The sequence below is a fragment of the Doryrhamphus excisus genome, linkage group LG4 (assembly GCF_037039965.1).
Source record: "Doryrhamphus excisus strain RoL-2023G ecotype Guam linkage group LG4, RoL_Dexc_Guam_v1.1, whole genome shotgun sequence".
Classification (NCBI taxonomy): domain Eukaryota; kingdom Metazoa; phylum Chordata; class Actinopteri; order Syngnathiformes; family Syngnathidae; genus Doryrhamphus; species Doryrhamphus excisus.
Window position 1 is genome coordinate 18620338 of NC_136360.1, and position 10835 is coordinate 18631172.

Genomic DNA, 10835 nt, shown 5'->3' on the forward strand with positions numbered 1-10835 from the left:
GATAATATTTAATATACCGTAAAAACACAACAATCTTAATACTGTCTTACTTGCCAGTGGTTGACCCTTACATATTCTGGTTGGATTCAAAATAATTTCATCCTAGCTCACTTACGGCTCATAAGGATAATAAGCAATATGAACAAAGCAAGATGGCCAAGCCTGCTTAGATGAGATTTCATGTTTTGGTTTAAGGAATACTTTCTATTACCAGTAATATATCAAAAAAGTTAACAGTAAAAACAAAAAAAAAATGGTACAGAATATCAGAATATTATTATTTTTTGTCGCAAGAGTTAAAGTAATACTATATATCAAACCTTTTTATCCACAGAGTAAAAGGACAAACATTTTGGAAAAAAAAAATCCAGGTTCTATCGCCTTTAAAAAACTGGAAATCGAATACATAGTACAGCCTAAATATAATTTCTCAGTCACGTCTACATGTACAGACTGAAATTTGCAAGACAGCCATTTATCAAAAGATGGGATGCGATACATAGATGCATTTAGGTCATGCTTGAATGCCTTATGAAGGCATTTGTCCCGACCAGGATTGAACACACTTGAATGAGCCAATCCATATTCCTGAGCTTTTTGCCGGCCAAGTTCTCAGCAAAGAGCAACAAGTCTTACTGATTGGGGCTTTTTTTTATACCTCCCACCTCTTGTTAGTTAACCCACTGGAACAAAATGTCACAACGGACACAGCTTGTGCTCTTTCAAGGGTAAACACGATTCTATTGCTGTGACAATGCCAATTTTAAGGCAGCACCAAACACAAACATGTATAAGGCTTGAAGTATACACGGTCATATGAAATAAGACTAAGGCCTAGTCAGCCAATGGTACCAATTATGCTTAAAATTATGTCTTTTTATTTGTCTTGCATTGTTGCCAGCGTTATTTACCTGGATTTGAATTTTGTTACTTTAGTTGGCTATTGGTCATGAATTTTGTATGACTACTTTGTTGAAATCAACATGTTTCAAATATACAAATATATATACGTGGGATCACATGCAAATTTCTTTGTTTACCAAAGAAAAACACATTTTCATGGATTTCACAAACAATTTTTTTCCATTTCACAAACATTTTTATCCATTTTAACATTTTCAAAGAAGGATGTACATTTTTGCATAGAGGCCTACTATCAACAACTGTCAGTCCTCTGCATCAATCTCCTGGTATGGCTGCTAATCCAAGTTCATCATTTTATAAGGCTAATAGATGATTAGAAAAGACATCTAAAAATCTAAACTAAAACTAAAATCTTTTACCATGCTGTAACTGGAAGTGCTGGAAATACCAGCATCAGTTGCCATCTGTCATTATGTGCTTGACAATATAATATATAATACATTGGTATTGGTTTATTGGTTTATTGGTTTCAGTATTGGTAAATGAAGTCCTGGGAATATTGGTATCATTTGATATCAGTATTGTTATTGAAGATGTCTGTGTATTAGTATTGGTTCATATATCCATATCCATATATTTGTATTAGTTCATATTAGTATTAGAAATTGAATGATTTAAAAATAAGTATGAGTTGATACCAGTATTAGCAATGAAGTGCTGGCAAATATCTCTGTATCGGTATCAGTCGATATCAGTATTGGTAATGAAGCGCTGGAAAATATTATTATATCGGTATTGATGGGAAATTTTGTTTGGGAAATATCGATATTGGTTGATATAGCTATTGGTAATGAAGTGCTGCACAAAAACGGTGCATCGGTATTGGTTTATATTGCTATCAGTAAATAAGTCATGTATAATTACAATTTCTGAATATCAGTATCGGAAATGAAGTGCTGGAAATGTCGGAATTGGTATATCGGTAAATTGGTATATCAATACTCGATATCAGTGGTATGATGGCTGTTGGTAGGCAGGTCGAGCATCGTTATTAGGAAGACCTCATTAGATTAAATTATCGTAAGTGTGCTACATTGTTTACTTTGTGTGTTTTTCCCACTTGCGACCTCATATGCTTCTTGTTGTGTTTTTGCTGATGATTGTTAGGACGTTCAAAAGCGCATTGATGTATGACGCATGATGTGTTCTAACCTTTGGCGAGATTGATTTATGCAAAGCTAAAGGTGAAGGCATCAGCGCCGTGTACGCCACCCCCCTCTGAGGCCAATTCTGTATTTATAAAATTTCAAGGAGCCCTGATAATTTCATCTGGAGTGGCCTTTTATAGGTTAGGTCACCTGCAGCGCGTCCCACAATTGAATAAAGCGCTGTAATAGAAAAAGGATGTCAGGTGGGCTCTCTGCTTATAAAATCATTAACAACCGAGTGTCTTTTCTCATAAAGGAGCCCATTTATTCCGAGGCGGGAATGTTATGAAAGTGTCGGGAGCAACTCAATTTCTTTTTCATGAGGTGTTACATCAGAGGAATTACACAACAGGTTAACAACTGGATGTACATCAGCGGTGGGAATTAATACGTTTTGTTCTGTGATGTACTAAGCAGCCGTTTATCAAGCTGGCGTCAACGTTGTTTTTTCAGTCTCTTCTTTCTTCTACTGTCTGAATGAATGTATGGACGTTGTATTTTTATGCATTTTTTACTTTTTCTTCACTGTAAAGCGTCTTTGAGTACTCTGAAAAGCGCTATACAAATAAAAAGTATGACTGTTATTATTGGATATTATATAATAATGGTAATTTTATATATCTTTTTTGTTCTTCACTGTAACGGCGTCTTTGAGTACTGTGAAAAGCGCTATTATTATTATTATTAGATATGATATAATAATGGTAATATATTATACCGTATTTTCTGGACTATAAATTGTTCTGGAGTCGCACAAGGCCAAAAATGCATAATTAGGTAAAGAAAAACATGAACTCTATTTTTTTCTTCACTGTAAAGTGTCTTTGAGTACTCTGAAAAGTGCTATACAAATAAAAAGTATGACTATTATTATTAGATATTATATAATAATGGTAATTTTACAATATTTTCTGGACTATAAATCGCTCCGGAGTATAAGTCGCACAAGGCCAAAAATGCATAATTAGGTAAAGAAAAACATAAATTCATATGCTTCTGAATGAATGTATGGATGTTGTATTTTAATGCATTTTTTACTCAACTCTATTTTTTTCTTCACTGGAAAACATCTTTGAGTACTCAAGTGCTATACAAATCAAATGTACTATTATTATTAGATATTATATAATAATGTAATATATTATATATATAATTTAAATAAAAAATTAAATGTAATATATCCAAATAATAATAATACATATGACACAAATCAATGGTCAATGCACCAAGGGAGGTGTTGAGACACGGGGGGGCGTGAGGATAAATAGTGCACCCCCCGCCTCGGTCTCATGCTGATGGCTTTGTTTGGGTCATACCAGAATAATAATACTGCAGCTCGGTCAAATCCTCTTGGTGCCCCCATGGAAGTCCCGGTTCTTCTCAGCAGGACTTGGGTTGTGTACAGCGGGAGGTAGAAAACCTTGTCTAATCCCTTCAACGCTTTGACAAATATCTATATTTCCTCACTGATTGCAGCTGCGACGGGAGTTATTATCACAGTGTTGCCGGATGTTTTTCATTTATTTTTTTACCTTGGGGATTGAAAAGAAAGTATAACATGCGGCCTTTATGTTGGTTTCGTGCACTTGTTTCTGATGCCTCGTTTTTTTCTATAAACCTGAGCTTGTGTTAACAATACCGTATTATGGCCTACAGGACCAATGGGTGGTCTGAACCGATGCGGCCTTGGACAAAGACCACTTATGGCATGGTACTGCTTTATTATTGCTTATCCATTTATTGCATCATAGTGTTGTTGGGCAGTATATCATTTGCTGACAACAATGGGGATAGCTTGTGCTTTATTTACAGGTTTTGCATGCAGAGAATGACAGAATAATGAATACATTATGCCAACTTTTATTTGCTTTGTCTCATCATTCAAAAACAAGACAAAATACACAGGCTGATGTTTTACACGCTGTCATCTGCATACAATCCAGGTTTTATGCGGCCTACCAAATGACACGTACTGCTACTACTAAACAAACACATATATATTCATATGCTGCAGGATAAAGATGAAAAGAAATTCATTGTATGTATTTGTCGTAGCAAATGAACTAATAAAATATTCAGACTAAAAAAGAAGGTAAAAAAAGACACAATCCCCAACAAAATAAATAAAAAAAAATAGATTTCTGTAGCTAGACTATAGAAAACCTGTTTATGACCTTCTAAATATGGGTTTTAACATTATTAGAGCCCTCTAAACATGAAACAACACCCCTCTAATCAACATTTGTGTTGCACAATATACATTAATAAAACCACTGTTTCATTAGTTAAACATGACTGACTGACCAAGTGACCAGTGTGGAATACCACGGCATCACAAGGTCAGTGAATGCCTCTTCTGAATGCCTTGTATTTATATTTTACTTAATTTCACAATTGCACGGCACGGAGTGGTTAGTGCGCAGGCCTCACAGCTATGAGACCCGAGTTCAATCCCACCCTCGGCCATTTCTGTGTGGCGTTTGCATGTTCTCCCTGTGCATGCGTGGGTTTTCTTCGGGTACTCCGGTTTCCTCCAACATTATTATAATTATTAATAATTCAATAATTATTTTATTATTTTATTATTTTATTATTTTATTATTTTAAATATTTTTTTAATTATTATTATTATTTTATATTATTATTATTATTATTATTATTATTATTATTATTATTATTATTATTATTATTATTATTATTATTATTATTATTATTATTATTAATTAATAGGTTAATTGGCGACTCCAAATTGTCCATAGGTATGAATGTGAGTGTGAATGGTTGTTTGTCTATATGTGCCCTGTGATTGGCTGGCCACCAGTCCAGGGTGTACGACGCCTCTCGCTGGATGGGCTCCAGCACCCTCCGTGACCCTTGTGAGAATAAGCGGTAGAAAATGAATGAATGAATGAATAATACTAATATTAGGCTGCACAGTGGACGAGTGGTTAGCACACAGGCCTCACAGCTAGGACACCCGAGTTCAATTCCACCAATTGCATGTTCTCCTCGTGCATGCGTGGGTTTTCTCCAGGTTAATTGGCGACTCTAAATTGTCCATAGGTATGAATGTGAGTGTGAATGGTTGTTTGTCTATATGTGCCCTGTGATTGGCTGGCCACCAGTCCAGGGTGTACCCCGTCTCTCGCCCGAAGACAGCTGGGATAGGCACCAGCCCCCCCCCCTCGAGGCTTATCATGAGGACAAGCGGTAGAAATTTAATGAATGAATGCTTTATTTAGGCAAACATTTTTTGACTAAAAATCAACCATGGAACCATGATGAATATTGGAAAAGCCATTATGGATTGATGACTATTTGTGACTGTACCATTAAATGAAACCCTAGAAATGACTGCTTTATCTGAAAGCATATTTGTAATATAATTTATTGTATTTGACCACATCCTCAGATAGTGTCCATGCATCTAATCATCCATCCATTATCCATCTTTGGACCTTCAAGAAAAGAAATGTAATTAGTTTTGCCAGGAAACAATTCCCAAGAATATCCAAGTGTTAGAATTTCTGGGTGTTTTTTTTTTGTTCTCTCAACTGGCAGCAACAACATACAATTTTTGGTGAAAACCTGCGTTGTGTAAATGGACAAGCAAAGGTTTGGGTTTTTCCTCCCCGTATGGAGGGAATTGTATTGACTTTGACCTTTCAGAAGAAAGCTTCGTCTGCTGTTTTTTTTTTTTCTTCCCATCCCTGTTTCAGCCGTGTCAGGGACTGTCCTCAAGCGGTCATCCAATCTGCTCTGCTGACATGGAAGAGAGCTTTTACTGGCCTCGTTCTGAGAGGGAACCAAAAACCCCTGACAGTTGCCATTAATGTGACTTCTTTTACGCGGAGATGGAAAAAACAAAAAAAGAAAAAAAAACCTTTTAACAGGCAAGCATTCGTGTACGTGGTAAACAACCATTCTCGCTCCTGAGCCATACACCTAACGATATTTTAGTAGCATCCTTTATTTTAGTTCATTGGGTCTAGATGCAAAACCATAAGAGAATTTATGTGAAGTATTGTAATAGACAAAAAATAAGTAAGCAAACATTAATACAAATAGGCTGATCTGATGGCCAGCTTCCCTTTGACGCCCCTGCACAACGTGAAGCTCCATTGTTCCATTGAATGATAACGATGGTACCACCGCCACTGTGCCGTGTGGAAAACATCTCAGGTGGGATCTCCATGTCATGCCAGGAACGTTGGAAACCATCGGGACTGTCAAGGTTACAAAACTTTTTTGCACCTTTCAATGTCCCATATGGTTGTCACCTGCAAATTACAAATTAAAGGAGAGGAACAGCCTTCTCTCAGAGATCCTGTTTATTGGTTATTGGACTGCACTCGGCACCGGTGACAACCTGGGTCAAGGATGGTCCCGTGTCTTGACGGACAGCCAATAGGATGACATTTTATTGGGTCAAATACTTGACAGTTTTATTCCTCATTGATCTTTGTAATTGTAATGGCTTCATTTCCTTTTTGGTGCTTTTATTTTGTATTTGTTTCCTGTTTTGCCAACGTCAGCTGCGCCTTCCCTGACAGCGCTGTGAGTGCTGCTGGGTGTGAAGCGTAATCAGCATTCTTATAAAGTTCAGCTAGTCAATATTCTACGCCTCTTCGCTGTGTTTTGTCATTTGTGTTCTTTGTTGCTATTTATACTTTTAGATAAGAACTTTTTATATATATTACTTTTACAATTTTTATGTAGCTCCAGTCTGAAGGTGAGAACAACTCAAAAAAGTTGGATTTGACAGTCTGTACCTGCAAATGTGTTGTCAACCACATAAATAGATGCTTATTTTTATTGCACACAATATAAAACTTAATTTCCATGATTAAATATCATGACATCACTGCAATAAACAAAACATAAAAAAATAGAGATTATCGCAAACCAATCAGGGCACGGATTGGTTGACTGGTGTCTTTGGGGGTGGTGGAGGACGCCGCTGCCGAGGGGAGAGTTTTTGTCGATGCTGGCGTTTCGGGTAGCCTGTTGGGTTTGTGTTGAGGGTCCGTGTTTTTTTTTTTAAGCATTAGCTAGCGAGCGTCACTAATCGGCGAAAATGAGTGCTTAATTTGCTCGTGCTAACCCATTTACACAGTCTTGCCTTATTGGAGCATTTTTTAATTATTTTATTAAATTATTGGTATTGATATTATCGGATTTATTGGTCTTATTCATCAGCCTGATAATTATGGATCTGATTATCTGATTTTATTTTAATATACCTATTCTAATATTTTTACTTTCTTCTTCTAAAATGACCACTCTTTTTTTTCACTTTTCTTATATTTTGGAAATTTAGTTTTATTTTATTTTTACAATTTATTGTGATGAGGGCCAATAAATACTCAGCCTCGGGCCACACTTTGTACACCCCTTTAGTCACCATTACACTCATATTACCCGATACAGTAGATATCCTTGTAAGAAATGACATAAGCCATAAATAAGACACCATTGAGGGAGCAAAGAATGATAATTTTGTAAGAATTGTCTACATTTTACGTCACTGAAATGCGTCCGTATGAGAAAATAAATAAATAATTGGTGGAAAACTGGGGTACAATGAGGCCTTTATTGTCCTTAACAAGGAGAATTGACAGCGACCAAGCCCTGAAGTATCTGTGCCACGTTAAACACTTTGCAGACTGTTGGAAATAGATGTACGGTAAGTAACATGCTCACTAAGGAGTCTTTTCGCTCAAAGGTCATTCAGGATAAGGGAGGAAGGGAAGGTACACCTCGTCACTTTTTGAAAGACTAAATGTTGCACGGAAATAGACCGCTGGGAGACTCAAATGACTCCAAAGGCTATATCGGCGTGCACTTGTGGTGGACGTTATTTATTTATTCATTTGAGGTCTGTCTACTGACACATCTGAGTGGTCTAATTGCTGCGAATTGACACCGGTTACTCTCCATAATGGGAGCTTGGGAGTCTTTTCTAACCGCAGTTCATTCAGCTGCCCCTTGCTGCATCTTAACTGCCCTTAAAATGTCTGATTGCAACACAGGAAGTGTGTGTGCACGGAGGAGGGGGGGGGTGTTGGTGGGGGACGGGATGATCAGTCTTTGTTGCATGACTGTGTCTATTATCCTGACCTCTATTCACAGTGGGCCCTTAAGGGCGTCACATCCAGCCACGCCGCCAACCTGCCCATCTCTGACAAACAACAAGTGAACTCAAGATCTCTTGCCCCCGTCCCAGTGCACTTTATCGCTCTAACGCCAGGCCAAGAACACCCCTGCAGGTAAGGCTGCTTCATATCTATTGTAAATGACAAAGTGGGAGCTTGGCTTTCATTGTTCTGTTTCGTCGCTGTTTGGATGTCTGGCGTTTCTTTGAACAGTTGAGGCCTCATGTAGCAGGCCATGACCGAGACGGTCCTATTGGTTGGCATGTGATGTTTACTTCAGTGTTGCTGTTTATTTATTGGCTGTTTATCTTCCCTTGGCTTTCAGTTGTGTTGTAACCATTCATTGGAAAGCACTTACACCATTTTGAAGAATATTTTGAGAATGAAATGGATATACCAGAACATGAGGGTGATGGTGACTTATCACCAAAAACAATTAAATTAAGTGTGCTGTCATGATAGAATAAATAAACCAACAATTGTTCAAAGGATCAAAATATTGCACATTATATAATAAAATTATATTCTATTCTATATTTGTATTCTATTATTTTTATTGAGGGCATATGATGACCAAACCTGTTTCTCCTCAATTTTTCCGAGTGATTCATAACTTTTATTATGTCACTTTTTGCAAATGTCCAATATCCTTCATTGCCAACTACCCCCAAAAATATAATTCTATGCAAATGTTGTTGTTAACATTGGTATTTGTTGATTCTTTTGGAAAATCTGTGATCAGAAGATGGAATAGAAACTGAACAAAAAACAGTCAAAGCCATCATACATGCAACATTCATCAGTAAATTATTTTAAAAAGCTAAAAATGAAAAATAATACAGCGAAAGGTAAATTTGTACTCTATACAAACTATACTCGTACACAGATGTTTTGTAAATGTTATTGCCTTCAATTATTTTAATGAAGTGCAGAGGCTGATAATAATAATAATAGTAATAATAGGAATAATAATAATAATAGCAATCCAACATGAAGGTCTGCTGTACATTTGGAATCCAGTTCTAAAGCAGAGCTAATTCATTTTTCAGGTTAATTTTCATGGTTGATATCTGGGATGGAAAATCATATTTATCCGAATGCCAAGATTTATTACGGACTTAGTGGAAAAGTTTACACATTTGCCTTGACTTTTAAAAAGAAAATACATTCATAGGAGCTATTTTCTTTGATTTCACTCATGAAAGCTATTAGTCATGGCATAGGCAAGTAAGATGTTCCTAACAATACATTTTATCATATAAAACATACAAACGTTTTTTATTTTCAAAGATCATATTTGGCTTTTTTAAAACTTTTTTAAAATTACTGCAAATGTCGTTTCAAAACATTTCATTTAATTCAGTTAAACTTCAAATATCTTTTAAAAAAAATCCGTCAGTCTAACATGCTGGAGATCCAAAATATATCGCTAATGAAATTGCTTGGGTCTAAGTTGTCGTGCTACCAAACAAATTTGAGTAAAAGCAAGTCCACAGACCCACTTGTCCTCTCTCTGCCCACTACATCAGATGGGGATGATTGCAGCCTTGCAATCAATGAAACCACTAACCTCCCTGATAATATTCCCTCTAGGGGTGTAGTTGCAGTCCAGGCTCACTTTATCCATCATCTGTAATCTATACTGTAACTGTGAATATTTGTGGTTTCAGTCTATTGGACAAGATACAAAGATTCTTCCTGTGTTCTTGAATCCCCATCCATGCAGCTGATATTTGTTCAGATCATGTCCTCCTTACTTAAGGTGAACAATCAATTTGTTGGTTCAAAATTACACTTTTTGTGGGAGCACCCCCCCTTTAAGTGGACCATCGGATGAATCCTGGCTCGGCGGTTCATTGTTCCTGAACAATGAGCAAATATCAGAACTTTATGTGGTTGGGGTTTGTCCCTATGGGCTGAAACACGTCGTTTTTGCGGTTATGAAAGATTCCATTGACCAAACACATCACACCCAGACTTGTCTTCACATTTGAGTTTCCTGGTGAATAGCCAAGTACTTAAACTCCACTTTTTGGGAATCCCAGACCTGCCAACATTAATGTATTTCTCCACAGTGTGTATTTTAACCTTTGAATACGCATTGATGCATTTCAGTTTCGAGTTTCTGGGCATGCGATTGTGGCGACTCTGATCGTAAAGTCTGTGATCGGTCATGTTTACATGCAACTCATTCACACTTTTTCCTCCGATTTCGGATATCCAGACTGTTGTCGCAGAGTCATTCTATCTTTAATTACTATCATTTATTTTGAGATGGTAAGCTAACAAGGTTAGTCGACAGAGTTGATGCCAAATCACAATCTCAAATCTTTTTTTCTTTTTGCTGGTTGGTGGCACATTTGGAAAAAAAAGTTGGTAAGAAAAGAACATACAAGAAAAAGCTGCAATGTTGATGAACTATTAACACAATGCTTTGTTTTTAGGACCCGCCCTTTTAGCAGGGCGCAGTCCACCCAGATTTTTTTTTTCTACCGGTGATAGAATAATCCTAAGACTTTCAAGACTTTAATTTAATTTTGAAAGGATTAGACAGTAATTCCCATGCCATTGCTGGAGAAAACCGTTGTAGTGAGGTCCAGGCAGTCTC